Source organism: Hypanus sabinus, chromosome X1 (assembly GCF_030144855.1).
Source record: "Hypanus sabinus isolate sHypSab1 chromosome X1, sHypSab1.hap1, whole genome shotgun sequence".
NCBI classification, from domain to species: domain Eukaryota; kingdom Metazoa; phylum Chordata; class Chondrichthyes; order Myliobatiformes; family Dasyatidae; genus Hypanus; species Hypanus sabinus.
In genome coordinates this window covers 47994888-48019982 of record NC_082738.1, presented here as the reverse complement: position 1 = coordinate 48019982, position 25095 = coordinate 47994888, and the positions used below count along the sequence as shown (strand labels likewise).

At 41.7% G+C, this 25095-nt stretch overlaps 1 long non-coding RNA gene across 1 annotated transcript; it reads right to left on the bottom strand.

Moving 5' to 3' along the window:
• Window positions 1–4690: 4690 nt before the first annotated feature.
• LOC132384925 (uncharacterized) lies at window positions 4691–25074 on the bottom strand. The gene is made up of 3 exons (XR_009509037.1): window positions 25029–25074; window positions 19794–19883; window positions 4691–4821 (listed from the first exon to the last, which is right to left on the bottom strand). It is a non-coding gene; the product is annotated as an uncharacterized LOC132384925 (long non-coding RNA).
• Between the last annotated feature and the right edge of the window lie 21 nt (window positions 25075–25095).

Here is a 25095-nt window from a genome sequence, read left to right as displayed (position 1 = left end):
ACCACCATTGCAATGCTGTAAAGATCATGTGTTCTTGAATTAATGGTTTAGGCACCATGCCCAGGTACATATTTAGTCATATCAACACAAGATTCTTGAGTTCAGACCCCATTTTAGTAACTCAGAAATTTAAATTCAATTTAATTTAGATAATCTGAAATTACCTTCAGTATTAGTAATGTTCTTCCTAAAACCTTGGGGCTGGTATGCACTGATGTCATTCAGGGTTGAAAATCAGCTGTTCTTGGCCACTCAATCCTACATGTGACTCCAGTCCATGCATATGGTAGTATGCCTGACTTTCAAATGCCCTAAAATGATCTGTGAAACCAGGCAATTGTACTAATTAACTACTACACACCATTGACTGCAGTGATTCGTATAGGCATCTTGTTTTTAAAAAAAATAGGGCAATTAGGATAGGCGTTAAAAAAATAACCTTTCCATCAATGCCCATATCCCTTGAGTGAATGAATGATTTTTTAAAAAGTTAGAAAATCACTCTATTACAGACAAATTTATAATGCGATTTATATGTTCACTCTCTATCTTTGTTAATTTTTCCTGCCTTGCTGGCCAAAGTTCAAAGTAAATTTATTATCAAAGTACATATATGTCACCATATATTACCCTGAGATTCATTTCCTTGCGGGCATACTCAATAAATACATAGTAGAATAATAACCATAATACTGTGTATATACTGAGTATAGAGATTTACTTGGGTTTGTCAGTGGCATAAGGAAGTCTCATCGTGATTTACCTTTCTACAGCTAAATATATAAAATGTTCATTTCCTGGCATCCCAGGGCATGTAAAGCTACACTGTTTTTACCAATAAGGGCTTGTTAGGGTACTTCCTGCTTCTATGATCACTAGTCAGGTCCAAAAAACAATGAATGAAATCCTGTGCACATTAGCTCCAATAGTACATAGTCAAGAAAGAGTTAAAGATTCCAGGACTTAGAGATATTTACAGATCAGCCATGATCTGCATGTTTGCCTGAAACCCGAGTGGCCTACTTCCCCATCTATGTTCCTTCTCTGTACTCAGTTTGCTTCTAAAAATGATAACTATTTTGATGCATCTCATGTCAGGAAAAATGAATTTGGCCTCTGCATGTTTAAATGTGTTCACAATCAATCATGCCTGTATTGACAAATCTAGCCTTAAACCTACTCTAATCTTAACAACTGTATTTTATTTTGATTTACTTCACCTTACTATCGCCTTGTAAACTCCTTCTTGCTAACCCAGTTGCCTATTGTACCACTGTGAGGTGCTGCAGCTGAACCATGCGTTTGCCTTACACACTTAAATATTTCATGATACTTTGGCAGAAGTATGGTTAAATCCTCTATTTAGACCATTTTATGACTGTGCTGTCTTCTGATTGGGGCTTCAGATCTGTGAATATATTGTAGGTTATGATTGGCTATTTGTACTATGCTAACCAATAGTAGAGTTCAGTATTATGACCTAATCTTTCAGTCACTCAGCTACCCAAAACAACTTTAATTTTAACCCTACTTTTACTGAAAGCTTTTACATCCAACCATTGCCCCTGTTGCCATGAAAATCTTGCCTAATTCATTTGGTAAATACCTCTTTAAAGAACAGCTATAGAAATTGCAGCACTGGAAGGACCACAATGACAGTCACTTACAGCCAGACTGTTTGCAGCATGCAAGAGAGCATAAAAACAGGTTAAATTATACAGGGAAAGAAATAAGCATTTTACTCAGTAAGAACAATCATTGTACATTAAAAAATTATGCTTAGTTCTCAGGAAATGGTAGGCAACAGCTGGATCTGTTTACAATCTGCTTTCAGCTCAATAACAAAAAATCTATTTCCCCATTCATGTCCTGTTGAACATAAGGTCCCACCCCCAGCCCCATCATCACTGAGTTAATGCCACAGAGACACAGGCTGCATTGCTGACTGTATTTTTTGATGGATGTTCCCAAGCCTAACAAGTATAGTCACTATTCTGTGCAAATTGTAGAATTTCATAGCCTTAGTCTTTGTGGCCTTCATTGTTTCTCATATTGCTCTCTGTTTAGACTGTCTACAGTCCTGTAGGTTGGATGGTACAGTTGGTGAATCCCTGAGGTAAGAATGATGGACAGCTCATGATATTTTGTCTGATAGCTTTCAAAATGTAAAACTGGATGCCAGATAAGTGCAGCACAACTCGAAGGGATGTGTTTTAGAGATAGTGGATATCCTTAAAAGTAACATTCCTCCTGCTATTAACAATTTTATTTCCAGTCATTAGAGGCATGAATAAATTACAAAACCACTTCTAATTTTGCAAAAAGACATTACTATTTACCATGCAGATTTTTGAGCAGCTGACTTGATAAACAAAATGTTTGCTCATCAAACCTGCTGTTAGGCACCTGTCTTGATGTGACTTCCTTAAATTGTTTTGATATAGATAAAGCATAACATAAATAAAAGTAGGTGCATATACTGCGTCTTTGTGGAAATGGGACTGGGGATGGGAGGGAGTCTGGGAAGTGAGATGGTACCTTGAGTGAGCTAAACTAATGTTTCTGTTTCATGCATCTGTAAGGAGTTGACCTGTTCAGAACCACTCACAGAATTTGCTGTGTTCATTAGTTGAAGCTGATTGTGTGAGATTGATAAGGCTCTTTAGGCTATGTTATTATTTCTTTCAGTGTACAGACAAAGGAACAACAATATTTTTTAAACAATATAAATTTATTGAGAACCTGATTCAGGTGCGCCAATTAAACTACAAGATGAATCACCAGTTTTAAATGAACTTTTAATACTTTAAAATCATGCTCAGGGGAAGGACTGGATGCCTGTTTTAGAAATGTTTATTTTTGCTCAAAGCCCCCATTTTAAGTTACAATAATAAAAAAAACAGATCTCATTAATGTTCTTAAAGACGTCAAGAAATATCTTTTGATACCACACAAGATGGAAACAATTGTATTATATCATGCTACCCAAATGGTTCATGAAAGATGCAAATAAATTTTAACAGACACATAAAACCCAAACCTACCAATCTGGTTTTGTGTACATTTTGTACAGAATTTCCCAGCTGTACTGAATCATGATTTGTGTTATGTTGACCTAGAAGTTGTAGTCTGTGTCTGTTTGATGGAACTGCTTTGGGACAAATTAGTCTCTGGATGAATTAAAGACAGCTACCATGCATTGTTCTATCAGAGCAGGGTCAGAGATTACTGTTGTTAGGATTCTATACCAATAAATAAGAAGAACCTCCTTGTGAAGTGGAGGCTCTCTAGGCTCTTTGAGACAGATCGAATCATTGTCTTGCATTTTAGGCTTGGTCTGTTTAAATAATGCTCAAATAGTGAGGGTTCACTGTCTGCAATGCCCTAAAGGCAAAAGGAGATTTTAAGCCTCACTGTTTATTTGTTTACAACAAGAAGCTGAGTAAGGAGTATTGGTTAGAAGTTTCACTTTGCCAAAAACAACTCTGACCCTTTGGAAAGGTCATGCTGCTGTGCTAGAAAGCTGAGGTTAGCAATAAGCCTCTTGGGCCCTGGAAGCTGAACATCCATCACAATAGTCGTTCCCTCTTTTGTGCAGAGCTTCTGCTACAGTTGTGCCTCGTGCCTGCATTATGCATAAATGCATTAGAATATTGTACAAGTGAGCTTCTTGCTGATTGATGTCACTTCTACAGGCTTGGTAGCCTCCTTGTGCAAGTGCACTTACAGTGGTTGTGTTTAAAGCACTGTGTGCCAGAATAGGATCTCTATCCCACTTGTCGACAGCCACAATATTAGTTGATTCCTTAATCAATAATCTGCAGACAAAGTCTTTGGTGGTGACAAGTGCTGCTTCATAGTAAGCATCCATGAGTCTTCTCTGATTTTTTTATTCCCCTCCCCAACATTTCTTGGGGATTTCTTTTTGATCTCAGTTACCCATTTTACAGGAAGAGTTCGTAAAAGGTTGTAGTGACTGTGATGTTTCAGGCTATTTCCATTCTTAGTTTGTAGCCTCAGGCAGCTCATCTTAATGTGGCCATTCAGCTGAGATTGAGAGTGACTGCTCAGTGAATACACACTAATAACTTAATATGGCATGTTGCAACAGGCTCATGTTTCAAGGTGTTGTGCCATCCAGCTTACTGAGAACAAGCAAGCCCATTGAGCTCCTGAACTGTACATTCTATGTGCTTATGTGTAGATTTTATTTGCTATAAATTGTCATTTGTTTAAGCATTAAAGAATACATCCTGCATTCCTTTGTGTTTCGACAAATGTTGACACTGGAGTCTGTGGCTTTTGTTGACCTTCAGTCCACAACATTATGAACATTTATTGTGGTAGTCTTGAAGTTCAAATTCAAAGTAAATTTACAATCAAAATACGTATTTGTCACCTTATATTACCTTGAGATGCCTTTTCTTGCAGGCATTCACAGCAGAACAAAGAACTACAACAGAATCAATGAAAAGCTACACACAAAGACTGACAATCAATATAAAATGAAGGCAACTGTGCAAATTCAAAAACGGTAACAAATAAAAATAATGATAAATAAGTAAGTAAATAAATAATACTGTGAACGTAAGTGATAGAATTCTTGAAAATGAGTCCATAGGTTGTGGATTCAGTTCAGTGTTGAGTGAAGTGATCCACATCGGTTCCTGAACCTGGTGGTGTGAGTCCAGAATCTCCTGTTCCTCCTTCACGGTGGCAGCAGCAAGAGGAGGACATGTTGTGGATGATGGGGCCTTCACATTTCCTCTCCTTCCCAAAACTATTGATGGTGAAAGTTATAAAATTACAGATGCTGGTTTTCTGAAATTAAAAACAGAAAATACTCAATAGGTCTTGCAGCATTTGTGTGAAGTGAAAGGGGTAACATATTGGGTCTGCGACCTTTGGTAAATTCTGATTGTGGCTTCCTCTGCACTGCTGAAATTCAGCCTTAAGATCTTAATGTTGCTTACAGTCAGCTCCTATTGGCTGATTAGAATGATTGGCAGACAGTGATACACCAATGCAAATACGGAACTTGGTTCAGTAAAAGTTGTTCACATACATAGGAAATGTAGTTTCCTTTCTGTTTTTCAAGGCTTGATGTTAACAGAAGATGTTGCTTCATTATGAGGTGATTGTTGAAGCACTGGTGAACTACGGCATACTGAGTTATAGATTGGAATATTGAAACAAAGGAAGGCAAAACAATTTGAGTAAAGAACCACCTCACAGATACAGAAAAATAAATGGACAGAGAAAATTTGAAACAGATTTAAGATCACTTAAAACCGGTTAAAAATAGTTAAAAACATTGAGAGATATAGATGACATCATAAGGTATGAAGCTGCATTGGCTAATCAACACCAATTCCTCATTGAGATTATATATCATCTTGCTGTTTAAATTTAAATTAGTCTATTTAATCTCAGTTAAATAGTGAGATTATATATTTTATTTTAAAATTAAGGATTGAGTGTGCTTGCAATTGCATCATATTTTTGAAATTACATTTCCTGTTGTCCAGCAGTGGGAAAGAAAGGCCACAGCAATCAGTTTTAGATTAGCAACTGCAGATGACACATTTTGACCTATTTGTTTCAGTAACAGATGAGATACGGACGAGTATTTCAAATTCTCCCAGTTCTTGCTTAGAAAAATTTAATAGTTATCCCTGAGGTGGATTCCATCAGGAGGTCATCCCTGAACAAACAGTTTACCATTATTTTAGCCTGCCTCCATAGAAATGAGCCATCTGGATTTTTTTGGCTGTTTCCCCCACTCTTACATGCCTCCCCCCGTTTTCCCTCAATTTCTCCCTTCAGACTCTTCCCCCAACCATGCTCTCTTTACTATAGTTTGGTCCTCGGGAGAAGACAGATGAGAAAATCTTGCTATTTCTTGTACAGTAAAAGTTAATCCAATTAGTCCTGCTTTTGAGTAAAGAATCACCTCTCAGATATAGGAAAATAAACAAACTGAGCACATTGTACTCTGGCCATGTACCAGAGTCAAACTGAGGAATCACTTTAATTCTACTCCCATTCTAAAGGACTTGGAAGGGGTCTGTTCCACTTGTGTATCTGTGTGTCCTGCCAATCTTTTCTAACTGTACATAAGTATTTTAATGATTTACTGGATGTGGGTTTCATTGACAAGGCCTCTTGCCTTACAGTAGATGGTGTGAGCATCATTCCCCTCCTGGTGAAAGTACTCCTGCAGTGTTGGGGAGTTGAAAGTTCCAGGATTCACACTTTGTGGCAATGAAGGAATTAAAATTGATTTCTAGGTTAGAATGATCCATTCTGGCACAAGAGGAGGCCATGGACCGACATGTCGGAAATGAAATGGGGATGGAAATTAAAATGTTTGAGAATGAGAGAGGAATGCTGAAGTTGAGATGGTTGATGTCTCATCGGCATTTCAAATTGAAAAGATCCAGAGCAGGCAGATAACCAGAGCGGGGTGTCTTAAGAAGAGGAGGAGGTTAGAGACAGGAGAAGAGGTCTTCATTGCAGGGTGTGGAATTCTTACCAAATAAGTGGGTTCAGGGTTGTTCATGTTCATAGGGAAGTAAAGACAGCAGAAAGAAAGCAAAAGAGAAGGCAAAGTGGGAAGCAAGAGCATTGGTAAACTTAAAAGCCAACAGAAGGCAACTAAGAAAGCAATAAGGAGACAAAAGATGAAATATGAATGTAAGCTAGCCAATAATATAAAAGAGGATACCAAATGGTTTTTCAGATATATGAAGCATAAACAAAAGATGATAGTTGATGTCGGACTGCTGGAAAATGACAATGGAGAGGTCGTAATGGGGAACAAAGAAGTTGCAGATGAACTCAATAAGTATCTTGCATCAGTCTGCACTGTGTAAGACACCAGCAGTATGCCAGAAATTTGAGAGTGTCAGGGGGCAGGGGTGAGTGTAGCTGCTATTACTAAGAAGAAGGTGCTTGGGAAGCTGAAAGGTCTGAAGGTAGATAAGTCACCTGGACTAGGTAGACTACACTTCAAAATTCTGAAAGAGGTAGCTGAAGAGATTTGGGAGACATCTGTAGTGATTTTTCAAGAATCACTAGATTCTGGAATGGCTCTAGAGGTCTGGAAAATTACAAATGTCGCTCCACCTCTTAAGAAGAGATGGAGGATAAAGACAGAAAATTATATGCCAGCTAGCCTGACTTCAATGGTTGGCAAGATGTTGGACTCTATTATTAAGGATGAGGTTTTGGGGTATTTGGAGGCACATGATAAAGTAGGCCAAAATCAACATGGTTTCCTTAAGGGAAACTCTTGCCTGACAAATTTGTTTCTATAGCATGGCAACTCAAGTGTTCATTGAGATACTTCTTAAACAAGAGTGTCTATCTCTACCACCTAGTCAGGTGGAGCGTTCCAAATTCCAACAATCCTCTGAGTAAAAAAGTTCTTCTTTAGGTCCCTTTACCTTAAACCTATGCCTTCAAGCATTAGAAACCTTTGCAGTGGGCGAAAGGTTTACTATTATCTCCCCGATCTACAGTGTGCCCCTCATAATATTGTATCTCACTATGAGGTACTCCCTCAGCCTCCTCTGCCCCACAGAAAACAAACACAGCCTATCTAGTCATTATCATAACCGAAACATCCAATTCACTACAACATCGTGGTGAAACTCCTCTGTGCCTTCTTCACTATAATCGCATCCTTCCTATAGTGTGGTGACCATAAGTGTATGCAGTACTCCAATTGTGGCCTAACTCAAGTTATACAAAGTTGTACAGTAATTGCCTCAGTTTTATATTCAATGCCCCAACTAAAGTGTCCCATATGCCTTCTTCACCACTTTGTTTACTTGTGCTGCCACCTTCAGGGATCTTTTGGATTGTACATCAAGGTCCCTCATTTCCTCAAAACTCCCTTAAGCACAATGATCCATGTCCTACGCTAATTAGTTCTCCCAAAATGCATTGCTTCATGATTAACTTTCATCTGACTTTGCTCTACCCATCTTAACAAATGATCAATATCATTCTGTGGCATAAGACCACAGCTACACTATCAACAACACCAACAGCTTTCATGCCATCTGCAAACTTCTGAATCATTCCTCCTACACTGTCAGGAAATGTAGAGGAGTCTTGACCCAAACGCAGAGCAGTGGAGACGATTTAGTGGTGAGCGATAACTTTAATAATAAACTGCAAAATAACAAGCCACGAGGAGTTGCAAAACAAGAGAGAACAGATATTGAACATAACAAGGTAACTGAAGGCTAGGAACAACTGGTTGAGACTGGGTGATTCGATGGGTGAACAAAGACTGTAGATGTGAGCTGGGTTTATATAGGCTGCAAATGATGAGTTGGAAATGAGTGGTCAGTGACTTCTGTTAGCTACGTGGAGACTGGGAGATGCCTGCCTGTGCTGGCCTGTCAGGACCACCGCTCCTGCCTCTACAGCCGGCACCCAGTGGCCTAGGATGTTTCAGATGGGTCTGATGGAGCTCTTCGATGAGCAATGTATCCAAGATGAAACTGAGCAGCACCCAGGACCTCTCCTCCAGGCCATACACATCCCAATTGACCAGGTACTGCTCATCCCATCCATGATGACGTGAATCCATCAACCGGCAAACCATATACACCGGGCCACCTTCCACCATCCTAGGTTCAGGAAGTGCAGTGATCCATGGACAACAGGCTTGAGGCAGGACACATAGAAGGTAGGTGTGATCCTGAGAGATGGTGGTAAGTGACTGGATTGATGCGACTGATGATCTTGAAGAAACCAATAAACCAGGGTGAGATCTTGTGGACAGCCAGACACTGTCCCCAGGCCGTGGTAGCCTGGCAGCAGTAAGCATGGTTGGTAGCTAGGATAGCCCTCCATGCCGTCTTTCAAGTATTCCAGCAGCAGCGAACCAGGGCATCTGGTGGATGGGACCTCCATCACTGGCTCCTCCGTGAGGAATAATGGGGGTTGGTAGCTATGAAGCACTTCGAAGGGTGACAGAATCCGAATCAGGTTTATTATCACTGGCATGTGTTGTGAAATTTGTTAACTTAGCAGCAACAGTTCAATGCAATATGTAATATAGAAGAAAATAATAATAATAAATAAGTAAATTGCGATGTGCCTGGCAGTTTCTTTCTCGTGAAAATAAAGAAAAACTGCAGATGTTGGAAGTATGAAATTAAAACAGAAGTTGGAAGTATCGCTCAGGCAGCATCTGTAGAAAAGGAAACATGTCTGAAACTTTGTCAATTTTTTTCTTACATGTAGGGCCTATTCTTGTGTCTTGATGAAGGGCCTCAGCCTGAAACATTGACTCTTTATTCCTTTCCATAGATGCTGCCTGACCTCCAACATTTTGTGTATATTGCTCTGGATTTCCAGCATCTGCAGAATCTCTTCTGTTTTGGACCTATTCCTCTCCATGTTTTCCTGTTGTCACTGAATGTAGTGTGTTATTTCTAGTTTGTCTCTGCTGTATTAGACAACAGTTCTATTTCTTACACAACTTCCTCTCTCAGATCCGTGAATCAGTTTCTGACTCTATTGCCACTCTTTACTACCCTTCCTGCCTGAATTCTTGAAGACTGGTGTCCGTAATGCTCATCAAACCGGAAATACCTTGACAAAGACACAAGCATCTTCAGAGAATGGAATTATGGCATGTTATCCATTTTCATTCTCCTTCACTTATCTATATATACAACAGTGTATTTTCTCTGTCTCATTCCTTACTGTTCATCTTAGTAGCATCATTCTTTCCTAGTTGACCTACTTAAGATGAGATTTCTTATGCAATAACCTTTATTCCCTTTAGCACAAGACCAAGGTGCACCACGGAGGTGTAGCCGTTAGCGCGACACTATTATAGCTCAGGCCATCTCAGTTTGGAGTTCAATCCTTGCGTACTCTGTAAGGAGTTTGTATGCCCTCCCTGTGGAATGCATGGGTTTCCTCTGGGTGCTCCAGTTTCCTCCCACAGTCCAAAAGTTAGTAGGTCATTATAAATTGTCCCATGATTAGGCTAGGGTTAAATTGTGGGTTGCTGGGCCAGAAAGGTCTATTCCATGACACATTGCCTTGTACTAATATCCCTTTCTTCTCAACTACACCTCACAACTCCTTGACAATGATTGTGCCATCAGACTGCTAGAAGGGCCTGACACTGTTTCAGAAAATTTAGAAAGACTGAATCTATTTTGTTTGGATGTTGACTGAAACTCATTTCTTTCATTTGTAGTTCCACTCCATCGATTTGTTATTTAATCTGGTTGAACACAAGCTCAAGCTTGTAAAAAGTAAAGTATGACCTTAATTTTAAAATCCACAGCTAATTTTTATAATCCTCCATTGCTTACATTCACCTTTGAAACATTGGCCATGTGCATTCCTGCCAAACTTCTCATGCATTGAAACCTTGGGGTTTGCCACCGACCCTTCCTCTGCCATCTGTGGTCAAGTTCTCTCCCAAACAAATGGCAAGCATACAAACCTCAGGTTACATCGCATTGAGAGCTTTGTCCAGCATCCTTTAAATGCTTCTGTGAGTTACTCTAGCACCCTTACTAACTCAGTGGCAGAGTATTCAGCTATTAATGGTTACACTCATGAATAATCATCTGAAATCCATCAGTTGGCTCTCTCCACATTGAAGATTCCTTGAAACTACCAGGTTCAGGAACAGTTATTACCCTATAACCATCAGACTCCTGAACTACCGTGGATAACTTCATTCTGAACTGATTCCACAACCTACAGACTCGCTTCAATGTCTCTACAACTCATGTTCTCAGTATTATTTTTAATTTTCAAAATGTTGTTGTTTGTCAGTCTTGGTTTATGTATAGTTTTTTCATAAATTTTATTGTTCTTCTTTATTTTCCTGTAAATGCCTGCAAGAAAATGAATCTCAAGGTGACATGTACGTATGTACTTAAATAATAAATTTACTTTGACTTTCATTTCTGTAAGGATCCCAATCTTCCACCTGCACATTCCCAGCAACTTCTCCCAGGTTCTACCACCCACCTACACATTAGGGCCAATTTACAGCAGCGAATTAACCTTCCAGCATTTTAGGGATACCCAGTGGAAACAGGAAGGAAGTGCAATCCCATACAGGTAACTCTTGAGATCAACATTGAATCTGGGTCACTAGAGCTGTGCAACACCAGCTTTACAAGCTGTGCTACTGAGCTGCTGCACCTTCTTGTGAAGAATTTGGTTAACTTCCCTGGATTACAGGTGCAACCACTTGACCACATGGGTTTACTCCGTGTGCTCTGGTTTGCTCCCACATTCCAAAGATTTGTGGTTAGGTCAGAGTTAGTAAGTTGTGGGCATGCTATTTTGGCACTGGAAGTGTGGGCTGTCCGGCATAATGCTCACTGATTTGATTTTTCACATTTCACTGCATGTTTCAACGTACATGTGACAAATAAAGATAATCTTTAAAAAAAAATGATTAAAAGCTATAAGATAGGTTGCACTTATATTACTGTTTCTTATTCTCTTAGTTTCTATGCTGATTTTCTTTGATATGCAACATTTTTTCCAGTATTCCTTTGACTCCTTCAAATTGTTGGTTAATTCCTTCATCATGTTCTAAATCTTTTTAACGTTATCGCCAGACAGTTCATTTTACATTTCTCTCAAATTCAAATTGCTAAAGGAGGTCATGTCAATAAGAAAATTGGCCCTTGCAACCCAAAATTAGCTTTGTGATCGGCAAATGCGAAGCCTCAGTCAAGTCGACGAATCACTAAGAAGACATTTTGTTTCTTTTCATCAGCTGGTCCTCTCAATAAAAGAAAGGTGGGTGCCTCCAATAGCATGAGAAAAGAGATTATTCAAGAAAAATAATGGTGTCTGAATGATGCCATCATGATATATTTGCAAAATGGTCAGCAAGGTAAAGAAAGACTAATCTGTGTCATGAATTGCCACAAGCTAGAGTCTAATTAGCTTTGGCAAAAAAAAATTTTGTGCTTAACATGACTGTGATTTTCAGTGTTATTACATTCACCTATTAGATGACACTAAATGTGTCACAAAAATGTAATTCTTGAAACCAGTTCCAGAATTATTTTTGAAATGATGTAATCATTGTTGGAACATAAGAAATAAAAGCAGGAGTAGTCTGTATAACTTTTGCGGTTACTCCACCATTCAACAGAATCATGCTTGACCTTCCAGCCTAGCTCCATTTTCCAGCACTGTCACCACATCCCTTGATTCCCTTTCTACCCAGAAATCTATCCTTCTCTGTTTTGAATAAGCTGACCTTCAACACCCATCTAGGGTAGAGAATTTTGAAAGTTTACCACCCTTTGAGTGAAGTGTTCCCTCATCTCTGTTTTAAGTGGGTCGTCCCTCATTTACAAACTGTGCCCCCGGTAACACTTTCTGGGGAAGATGGCACCAGCGAACAACATAACCATGGGTGACATCCTTCAGACAGTTCACAAAACTACTTCTTTCACTTTTTTTTTTCTTTCAAGTGTAGTTATGCTACTGTTGGAGCCTGTGATCTACATTTTAGTGCTGCGATTTCAGGCTAGTTGAGCGATCTGGAATTTTGGTGTCTCCGAGGAGGATTCCTTGAGGTTTCGAGCCAAAGTGTGTGGCCTGCAGGCCAAGAATCCTGGAGATGGAGCACATGCCCATGATTGACTCCATTTCTTGCCAATCTTGCTGATTAAAGCATTGAAGAAGATTGAGATCATCGAGGCAAGCAGGTATGCAGCACTGTCTGCCAGCTTCTCACTCCCTGCTGCCAGAGGACGGTGTCTACACATGACTGTTTCTCTCTCTAACTCTCATCCACTGTTCCCAGAGGAAGGTCCCTGCATTCAAATAGTCTCTCTCTCCTCTCACTCGATGCTGTCAGAGGATGACGCTGGAGTTCTGGGTCTTGGGCAAGGTTTAATCAACACGGTTTGTGGATTGGACTCTGTAGTTCATGTTATTATGTGTTTCTGGTGCCTTCTATTTTTTTTGTTGCTATTTTGGGTGATTTTGTTTGAGGCAGACTGGCTTTGTGGCCTGAAATTAACGAATGACACAGAGCTAGACTGAGCTGAACTGAATATGCCTGGTTTGATCATTTGTGGTTTGATGTTTTATATTCTGTGTTTTTCGCTCAATTTTTTCTGTTGTTTGTGCAATTTGTTCTTTTTTTTTGCACATTGGGGTTTGATATTTTTCTTTGATATTGTTTTCTTGTCTGTGTGAAGATGAATCTCAGGGTTGTACACTGCAAGCATACTTTGATCATAAATTTACTTTGAATCTTTGCATCTGGTCCTCAACTCTTTATATTGCCTTTCAACTATTCTTACACATAAAATAAAGAATTATCAATTTAAGTTATGAATGTTAATATTATTAACCAGTTAATGTTGATTCATATTCCTTTAAGTTAGGAATTGTCTTGAGAAACTTATTTTTTAAAATGCCTTTTCAACATTTGATATACCTTTCATAATATTACTTTTCTCTTTTCCTCTTTATGTCTCTCTTCTGAACCAAATTAAATGATGAGTTCACAGACCGTTTCAGTCCTGCTTAATGCTTATACCTTACTATTTTTTTCAGCAAGATATCAAAATACTCCCTTCATTTGCATGAGGTTATCAGTACACAATTGTAGCTACTTGCCAGGCAGCAATTTCTAAACCCAAAACGTGTATGTACAAAGCATCCTACATGAGAATCCTGTGAAATCTCATTGTCCAGTATGCCATGAGACCACATATTTATAAAGTACTTCATTGTGTCTCCCAGGAATCTTCCTCAGCACATCGCATAAATTGAGCTATTTAGTAGTACTTTGTCAGCTTCTCAAGCTGATCATCACAGTCAGCAAAGTTCCACAAGAAACAAAGAGATAAATAGCTAGTTCATCTTTTCTTGGTGGCGAGAGTTCATTCGAGACAGGGCACTAAATTGATTTACTGCTGAACTTCTCTGAGAGCTAATGGACATAACAAGTAGATCAAGTCAACAGGCCTTAGTTTCAGCATTACTCAAATGAATTCTGAACCTCTACCAAGGGGCTGCAGCATGCTGAATCCAGCTTGCCAGCTAAAATTGGCAGCAGTTGCCTCTGCCAGCCTACACTTCTTGGGGAATGACATGGTCAGCTATTATCACTGGCATTCTGCACCCAGGGGTGGGAAATATTCAGTATTTGTAAAGAGTGAAGTAGTTAATATTCAGGGTAAATGATCTTCAGCTGGAGTCTTAAGAACACACTGTTACAGCATTCTCAGAAAGAAGTGTGTGGTTTATGAATCCTACACTCAATGTAATAAGTGGCACCAGTCAACTGTGCAATTTCTTGATGTACACAGGCTTGTATTTTAAAATTCTTAACCTTGTTTTCAAATCCCTCCATGGCCTTGGCCTTTTATTTCTCTGAAACCTCTGCAGCTTTGCACTCTCTACCTTCATCCTCTTGCACACTACACTCTACCTTCCTCCTCTCTCACACTCAACTTCAGCAACTTCCTACTCACCTCATTTCCCAACAACTCTTCACCTTTCCACTTGTTTCTTCTCTATTAGGCCACTCTGTTCGGGGATTCATCTTCAAATCTGGATGAGTATGCTGCAGTTGTTGCCGACTTCATTAAAACCTGCGTGGATGAGTGTGTGCCCATAAAGACTTACTGTACATTCCCAAACCAAAAGCTGTGGATGAACCAGGAGGTATTGTCAGGGTCCGATCCTGAACCACGTTCCGGGTTTTGATCCGGTCCGGGGGCTCCAGACTCTGGGTCCTGCAGTTGTCCCTCCCATCACCCATGATCTAGTTGGGACCCTCCTGGTTCAAGGAGACACACCTGTAACTCATTGAACTGCAGGTGTTTATAAGGGGCCTTGGGACTGGGACCAGACAGGTGGTCGTTTTGTTCTGTTTCCTGTTTCTCTGCCGGCTCCAAACTCGTCTCTGCATTCTGTTATCCTGCCCGGGCTCAGACCTATTCTTCAGCGTGCTTCTCTGCCCCGTGCCAGTTCTGCCAGGTGGGTCCACTCTCCCACCTTTCTTCCCATGCGCTGGTCCCGCTTCTCCGCTCAGTTTTGTTTTTCGTGCGGTCGCGCTGTCTGCGGCCTTTTCCGAAATTCCCGTTGTCATGGCTGTTGTGTTGGTCACCCTGGACCTATGCCGGTTCCTACACCTTGCCCCTGTCGGGCACATCTGGCCGACCTGCCGCGGTCCAGCAGTGGTTCTGCCTGTTCCTATCCCTTGCCTCCATTGGGTGTGTTTGGCCGACCTACCGTGGCCCGGCGGGGGTTCTGCCGGTTCATATCCCTTGCCTCTGTCGGGTGGCTCCGGCTATTGGGGCGTGGCCCGGTGGGGGTTCTGCCCCCTCATTCTCTTCTGCCTGAACTCTGGGATAGTGCACTGCACCGGCCTAGGGGTCCGCGTCGTGCCCAGGCCTCCAGTGTTTCTGCCTGGGACGCGCCCCTACCCGGGATACATGCAGCCCGCCCAGGGAGGGCTCTCCATTAGCCTATTGCCACCTAGACCTGTCTGCCTGCCTGCCTGAACCTCAAGGACCTGCCTGCCTGAACCTCGAGGACCTGTCTGCCTGAACCCGGGGACCTGTCTGCCTGAACCCGGGGACCTGTCTGCCTGAACCTCGAGGACCTGTCTGCCTGAACCTCGAGGACCTGTCTGCCTGAACCTCGAGGACCTGTCTGCCTGAACCTCGAGGACCTGTCTGCCTGAACCTCGAGGACCTGCCTGCCTGAACCTCGAGGACCTGCCTGCCTGAACCTCGAGGACCTGCCTGCCTGAACCTCGAGGACCTGTCTGCCTGAACCCGGGGACCTGTCTGCCTGAACCCGGGGACCTGTCTGCCTGAACCTCGAGGACCTGTCTGCCTGAACCTCGAGGACCTGTCTGCCTGAACCTCGAGGACCTGCCTGCCTGAACCTCGAGGACCTGCCTGCCTGAACCTCGAGGACCTGCCTGCCTGAACCTCGAGTATCTGCCTTCCTGGACCCGGGGACTTGTCTACCTGTCTGCCTGAACCCCGGGAGCCTGTCTACCTGAACCTGAACTTCGAGAGCCGCTCCCCTCCGCCTGCCTGAACTCTATCTGCCTGAACCCCAGCTTCCCTTAAGTGCCATGGCATCCCCATCCTGTCCTCCCCCTAGTACTTCAGTGCCTGCGTCCTGCGTTTGGGTCCATCCGGCCTCCCATGACAGGTATTTCATCTGCTGAAGGCTAAATCTGTGACATTCAAGTCTGGCAACCCAGGCCTGTACCAGAAAACCAGGTATGATTTGCAGAGAGGTATTTCAAGAGCGAAGAGACTATTTCAAATGAGGTTGGAGGTGACATTGGATGCGCGGCATCTCTGGTAGGGTCTGCAAGACATTACTTCCTGTAAAGCAAAATCCAATAGCATGAATAGCAGCGATGATTCGCTACCAGATGAACTCAGTGCCTTGTATGCACACTTTGAAAGGGAGAACACAACTACAGCTGTGAAGATCCCTGCTGCACCTGATGACCCTGTGACCTCTGTCTCAGATGCCGATTTTAGGCTGTCGTTAAAGAGAGTGAACCCTTGCAAGGTGGAAGGTCCCGATGGAGTACCTGGTAAGACTCTGAAAACCTGTGCCAACCAACTAGCGGGAGTATTCAACAACATTTTCAACCTCTCACTGCTACGGGCAGAAGTTCCCACTTGCTTCAAAAAGGCAACAATTATACCAGTACCTAAGAAGAATAATGTGGGCTGTCTTAATGACTATTGCCGTAGCACTCACATCGACAGTGATGAAATGCTTTGAGAGGTTGGTCATGACTAGACTGAACTCCTGCCTCAGCAAGGACCTGGACCCATTGCAATTTGCCTATCACCACAATAGGTCAATGGCAGATGCAATATCAGTGGCTCTCCACACAGCTTTAGACCACCTGGACATCACAAACACCTACGTCAGGATGCTGTTCATCGACTATAGCTCAGCATTTAATACCATCATTCCCACAATCCTGATTGAGAAGTTGCAGAAACTGGGCCTCTGTACCTCTCTCTGCAATTGGATCCTCGGCTTCCTAACTGGAAGACCGCAGTCTGTGCGGATTGGTGATAATACATTCTCCTCCTGACGATCAGCGCTGATGCACCTCAGGGATGTGTGCTTAGCATACTGCTCCACTGTCTGTATACGCATGACTCTGTAGCTAGACATAGCTCAAATACCATCTATAAATTTGCTGATGATACAGTCATTGTTGGTAGAATCTCAGGTGGTCTCAAGAGGGCGTACAGGAGTGAGATATACCAACTAGGTGGAGTGGTGCTGCAGCAACAACCTGGCACTCAATGTCAGTAAGACGGAAGAGCTGATTGTGGACGTCAGGAAGGGTAGGACAAAGGAACACATACCAATCCTCATAGAGGGATCAGAAGTGGAGAGAGTGAGCAGCTTCAAGTTCCTGGGTGTCAAGATCTCTGAGGATCTAACCTGGTCCCAACATATCAATGTAGTTATAAAGAAGGCAAGACAGCGGCTATACTTTATGATGAGTTTGAAGAGATTTGGCATGTCAACAAATACACTCAAAAACTTCTATAGATGTACAGTGGAGAACATTCTGACAGGCTGCATCACTGTCTGGTATAGGGGGAGGGGTGGGCTACTGCACAGGACCGAAAGAAGCTGCAGAAGGTTGTAAATCTAGTCAGCTCCATTTTGGGTACTAGCCTACAAAGTACCCAGGACAGCTTTTGGGAACAGTGTCTCAGAAAGGCAGTGTTCATTATTAAGGACCTCCAGCACCCAGGGCATGCCCTTTTCTGACTATTACCATCAGGTAGGAGATACAGAAGCCTAAAGGCGATTCAGGAACAACTTCTTTCCGTCTGCCATCCGATTCCTAAATTGGCATTGAATCTTTGGACACTACCTCCCTTTTTTCAATATACGTAATTGATTTACTTGCTTTTTTTTTCTCTCTGCTAGATTATGTATAGTATTGCACCGAACTGCTGCTGCTAAGTTAACAAATTTAACGTCACATGCCAGTGATAATAAACCTGATTCTGATTCTGTTAAAAGCTGTTGTTGTCACAAAGTATTCTCTATCTCTCCTGATACTGTTTTCTGAAGAACAGTGTCAGTAACGCTTTCATCAGCAGTGCTCATGTAATGATACTTGCATCATGTTCTAATTTTACAATGCAAGTCTTTCTAGTTGGCAGTGATAGTGGAAATAAATTAACTTTTATTTTAAATGTTAGCATCCTGTTCAATGACTGGAGCATGGATATCTTCCCCTGGGAGCAAATTCAAATTTAAAATGGTATATTAGTAGTATCATCATTGTTGTGCTTTCTTAGCCATGGCATCTACATGATTAGATCAGGATGGGCTATTGTTGATGTTCACTCCTAGCAACTTGAAGCTCTCAACCCTCTTGTCTTCAGCACAGTTGATGTAAATAGGAGCATGGGGAACACTTCCCTTTCTGTAGTCAATGACCAGCTCCATTGAGAGAAAAATTGCTGCCATGACACCATGCCACTTGACTCTTTATCTCCTTCCTATACTTTCACTCATCATTACTTGTGATTCAGCTCATTATGGTGGTGACATCTGAAAACCTGTGGATGGGTTTAAGCAGAATCTGGCCACACTGTCATGAGTGGACAGGGAGCAAAGTAGGGGGTTGACAACATAGCCTTGTGGAGCATCAGTGTTGAGGGTAATCATGGTGGAGGTATTGCTGCCTATCCTTGCTGAATTTAACCATTAATCATTTAACAGTTATGAAAACTGAATGAATTCTGCTCTGTGTGATCTCTTTCCACATAATACAAAAAAAATCTCTATTGCTGTGTTACAACAGTGGGGTTTTAACTGGCTGTAAGTAGGATCCCTTATGCATATCTGATTAAACAATTGTATAATCCAATATTGAGTTTAATGCCATTGCTTCTGAACAAAATACGTTGTGTGCAAGGTGTGTGAAATTAGGGGCAGTGATGAAGGTCAGTGGACAATGAAATAAATGTCTTTCTTTTTAGAACTGTCAAACTATAATTCATCTAGAATCCTCCATTCTTCTATTCTTGATACAATTAAGTTTTTTATAAAATTACATGGGATGAAATAAATATACCACTAACTGAATATATTAATATTGATTATATCGTAAAAATCCTTCATGATGCCCCATTAAACTGTTCACCCACAGCTTAAACAAAACTTACAGGCAACCAATCTTTCACTGTGATTCTAGTATTCTAACCAGTCAAAATGGGCACGTTATTGCCAGCACCACAAGCCAGAAGTCAGGAAGGCAGCCCCTGAGCAGTTACATTGAGAAGTGCAATCCTCCTTTAATTATGACAGTGAGTCTTTGCTGCAGGCACTTATATTTCAGTCTGAAAGTTATAGCTTGCTGCTCTGCGACTGATGTCCAGGGAGTTGCATTAATTCCATGATATAGTGATTTGCTGGTAGCATTCAGGAGCCCCCTGGCTGTAAGTTCATTAAGGTCCTGTGGTAATTTTGTGCTGTAGTTTGCAATTAATATCTGCACTGGCTTGAAAAAAATGATTGGATGTGATAATATACAATGGTTTATAGGCAATTTGGCCTCATCAAAGATTTGAAGTAATTCAGTCCTTACTACTCTGTTGTGAAGTCTTAAGTTGTCAGGTTTCTCTCTAAGCAATGTAAATGATTTTGGAACAGTATGTAATGCATCACAGAACTTTGTTTGTGTTCCTTTAAGGCTAATTTATATTAGATGCAAAGGATGGTCTTACCTCAAGGCTTTGTTTTATTTAAGTGCGTGAGTATTCAAAATCTAAAATTCAGTGACTGCCTTCCACTTTGCACAGTGAAGTTTCTGAAAGCTGCCAAGTGATAAGATACAGATAAAAATAAAGATGTAGTTCCAAACATTGAAACGTACAATGAAATACATAATTTCAACACAGTCTGAGGAGATGCTGGAGGCAGGCCACATATGTCATCATGTTTCCAGCACCAACATAGCATGCCCTCAATTTACTAATGGCACATCTTTGGTATGTGGGAGGAAACTGGAGGACCCAGAAAAACACGAGGAGGACGTACAAGTTCCTTACCGACAGCAGCGGGAATTGAACCCTGGTTGCTACCACTGTAAGACATTACGCTAGCCACTACACTACTGTGTCAGCCCAAGTCATTTATTCAAAGGTACAACAATTCACAAAAGGTTTTTCTTATATGATTACAACAACAATTTGCATTTATAGCACCCCCAGCATAGCAAAACATCTAAATGTGCTTACAAGAACACTATCAAACAAAACATCCAGGTCAGATGTAGAGTTACAAGAATAAATGACCTAATGCTTGCTCAGAGTTGAGGTACACATTTCTTATTTCCATAGATTAGTTTTAGGAGCTTAACCCTTTAGATGCACCAAGCTGGATAGGTTCTACACTTTCCCAATGATAAATAGAACATTACATATAAACAGTACTGTACTGGACGGACCATTCAGCCCACAATGTTGTGCCAATCTTGATGCCAGTTTAAACTAAATGGCCTCCTCCTGTGTGAAACATAAGAAATAGGAGCAGGAGTAGGCCATCGGGTCTGTGGAGCCTGCTCCACCAATCGACCTGGCCATGGACTCATCTCCACCTACCTGCCTCTTTTCCTCATAACCTTTAATTCTCCTACTATGCAAAAATATATTTACTGAGTTAGCCTCCACTGCTTCATTGGGCAGAGAATTCCACAGATTCACTACTCTTTGGGAAAAGCAGTTCCTCCTCATCTCCACCCTAAATCTAGTCTTACCTACCAGTGGAAACAACTTTCCTGCCTCTATCTTATCTATCCCTTTCAGAATGTTATATGTTTCAGTAAGATTTCCTCTCATCCTTCTGAATTCCAGCGAGTATGGACCCAGGCGACTCAATCTCTCCTCGTAGTCTAACCCCCTCATCTCTGGAATCAACCTGGTGAACCTCTTCTGCACCGCCTCCAAAGCCAGTATATCCTTCTTCAAGTAAGGAGACCAGAACTGCACACAGTACTCCAGGTGTGGCCTCACCAGTACCCTGTATAGTTGCAGCACGACCTCCCTGCTCTTAAATTCAATCCCTCTAGCAATAAAGGCCAACATTCTATTTGCCTTCTTGATAGCCTCCTGCACCTGCAAACTAACATTTTGTGATTCAAACACAAGCACTCCCAAGTCCCTCTGCACAGCAACATGGTGCAATTTTTTACCATTTAAATAATAATCTGCTCTTCCATTTTCCTTCCAAAATGGATGACCTCACATTTACCAACATTGTATTCCACCTGCCAGACCCTTGCCCACTCACTCAACCTCTCTCTATCTCTCTGCAGGCTCTCTGTATCTTCTGCACAATTTGTTTTTCCACTCAATTTAGTATCATCGGCAAACTTAGATACATTACACTCAGTCCCCTCTTCCAGATCATTAATGTATATCATGAACAGTTGTGGACCCTGCACTGACCCCTATGGCACACCGCTCATCACTGATAACCAACCAGAGTAACACCCATGTATCCCAACTCTCTGCTTTCTATTAGTTAACCAATCCTCTATCCATGCCAATACATCACCCCCAACTCTCTACATCCTAATCATGGATTATTTTATGGTGTGTTATCCATATACCTCCATTCCCTTCACATTCATGTGTCTAGCTAAAAGCCCCTTTAGCTCCACCAAGTTGCCTGATTCTACTACCCCTAGTAATCTATTCTAGGGCACCTACCACTCGATGTAAAATAACTTTCCTTTCGTGTCTCTTTTAAATTTCCCCCCAATAACCTTGTACTTCTAATGTTTGACTGTTTACATTACACATGACTCTCATAATTTTACAAACTTCTGTCAGATCTCTCCACAGCTTCTGCCCTCTCCATGTAGAACAACCAAGTTTATCCAACCTTTCTTATACCTTCTAATCTGGGCAGCATCTTGGTAAAACACTTCTCCACCCTTTCCACAGTCTCCACATCCTCTAGAGCTGCATGTAATAGCCCAAGTATGGCCCGAGTGTAGCTGCAGTGGATAAGATGGTAAAGAAGGTACGTTTGCCACATTATCTAATAACACAGCCTCTCTCAGTGAGCTGTAGACCTGGACCCAAGATCCCTCTATACCTCAGTGCTATTAAGGAGGCTACCATTAAATGCATACTTCCTCCTTTTATTTGATTACACAAAGTGCAACATGTCACACCTGTCTGGATTAAACAAGTAGATTCTAAACTGCATGTTGACAGACAATCCTTAGTGCAAGGGTGGCATGGTAGTGTAGTGGTGAGTGCAGCGCTATCACAGATCAGTGCATTCCAGAGTTCAGAGTTCAATTCCGGTGCCATTTTGTAAGAAGTCCTCTATGTCCTCCCCATGTAATGTGTGGGGCTTTTTTCCGGGTCCTCCGGTTTCCTCCCACAATCCAAACACATACCGGATGGGTTAATTGATCAGTGTAAATTGTCCTGTGATTAGGTTAGGGTTAATCGGGCGCCGTGGCTCAAGGGCCTACTCTGCACTGTATTGCTAAATAATAAATAGATCAGGCAGAATTTGTAGAGTATGTCCCAAGAGAGTTTTTTTTAAGATAATATGTTGTGTGTTCTACTAGAGATAAGGCTGTACTCCATCTTATCTCAGGTAATGAAATGCAGATGATGGAAGTGTCAGTGGCAGGTCATTTTAAGAACAGTGACTATACTACTGTAGGTTTCAAAGTAGTCATGGAACAGAATAAATTTGGGCCTTCAGCTGAGGTCCAAAGTTGGGGAATGGGTGATTTCAAAAGTGCAAGAGAGGATCTGATGAAAGTAAATTGGGAGCAGATTCTTGCAGTTAGAACAAGACTGGGTGATCTATATTTTGACCAAGGAGTGTGGCTGAAGTCCTATAGAAAACTTTTCATCTACATTCACCAAAGAGGAAGACACTTTAGGGAAGGCTACAGTACTGTGCAAAAGTCATAGGCACATATATAGCAAGGGTGCCTATGACCTTTGCATAGTACTGTAGTAATAATATTGATTGCACAGTATTGCTGCCACAAAATAAAACAAATTTAATGACATATGTAAGAGATGATGAGCTTAATTCTGATGGGGTCTCTATTGTGGGCAGAGTGGGAAGGAAGCAAGAAGAGGGGAATCATGGTTGGGAAACAGGGAAGAGAGAGGGGAGGGAGCAGGAAGCACCAGAGAGACATTCTGTAATGATCAATAAACCAATTGTTCGGAATCAAAAGACCTTGCCTGTTGTTTCAGGGCTGCATGTATCTGCACCTGTAACTCCCCACCCCCGCACTTCATCTCTGTCCCACACCCCTCCCGCATCGCTCCATCCTTGCCATTGCTGACATCCTTTGTGAGCACCAGATTTACAAACTCGCTCTCTGCTACATGTTGACCAATACAGTATTGTGCAAAAGTCCTAAGCACCCTAGCTATATATATGTGCCGAAGACTTTTGCACAGTACTGTATGTTGATAGTCTACAGCAGGTCAGTATTAAGAAGGTGGAAGTATAAGATGTCTTGGAATGCCTAAATCCCCAAGGCCAGGTAAGATATATCCCAGAATAATAAAGGAAGCACAGGGGAGACCCCAGTTATCTCGGGTTGGCAACATCTCCTTCACAATCTTCATCAGCACAGGTGCACCACAGGGCTGTGTACTTAGCCCCTTCCTCTACTCGTGTTACACCTATGATTATGTGGCTATACACAGCTCCAATACCATGACACCACTGTTGTGGGCTGAATCAAAGTGGTGATGAAGTAGCACACAGGAGGGAGATTGAAATGTGGCTGAGTAGTGTAATAACAACAACCTCTCACTCAATGTCGGCAAGACCCAGGAACTGATTATAGTCCAGGAGAGCAAAACCAAAGATCTATGAGCCAGTCCTCATTGGAGGATCAGAGGGTCAGCAACTTTAAATTCCTGGGTGTTACTATTGCAGGGGACCTGTCCTGGACCCAGCACATTAGTGCAATTACGAAGAAAGCACAGCAGTGCCTCTACTATCTTAGGAGACTGCAGAGATTCAGCAGGACATCTAAAACCTTAACAAATTTTATAGATGTGTAGTGGAGAGTATTTTGTCTGGCTGCATCAAGACCTGGTATGGAAACACCAATGCCTTTGAACGGGGGATCCTACAAAAGGTAGTGAATTCGGCCCAGTGCATCACAGATAAAACCCTCCCAGTCATTGAGCATGCCTACATGAAACACTGTCAGAGGAAAGCAGCATCCATCATTGAGATCCCCACCACCAAGGTCATGTTCTCTTCTGGCTGCTGACATCAGGTAGAAGGTACAGGTGCCTCAGGACTCACACCACCAAGTTCAAGAACAGTTACTACTCCTCAACCATCAGGCCCTTGAACAAAAGGAGATAATTACATGCATCTGCCCCATCATTGAAATATTCCTACAACCAATAATCTCACTTTAAGGGCTCTATCTCATGTCCTCATTCTTCATTGCTATTTATTTATATTTGTTGCCTTCTGCACTCTGGTTGATCTTTCTACCAGAAAAAGATCGTGTTATAGTTACTATTCTATAGATTGCCCACAGGAAAGTGAATCTCAGGGTTATATATGGTGACATATATGTACTTCGATAATAAAATTTATTTTCTAACTTTGAACATTGAGATAGCTGGGGTCCTTGGTATCAAGGCGAACACACATGTGTAAGGAATTGATTCCTTTCATAATCCTCAATAGAGGGTGTGTGGAACCATTTACTTTAGCTGTGAACAACACAGTGATGAGGACAGGGAGTGCAAGTTGTAGGATTCTGTTCAATAGCATCAGGATTGTGAGAAAGGGTTGAGCTTAGAGCTCAAGACTAAAGCTTGGAGCCGGACTGGGTTTAAAGTAGTATGAACAGGGAGACAGGAAGTAGGTGGAAGATGGGATTTTAAAACCAAATTCACATACTGAAGACAATAAATCATTATACATTCAGCACTCACCTTGTGTGATGTCAAGCTCTTGCCAGAGTTATGAGGCCTGGTAACCATTGATAGTTGCAGACAGCTC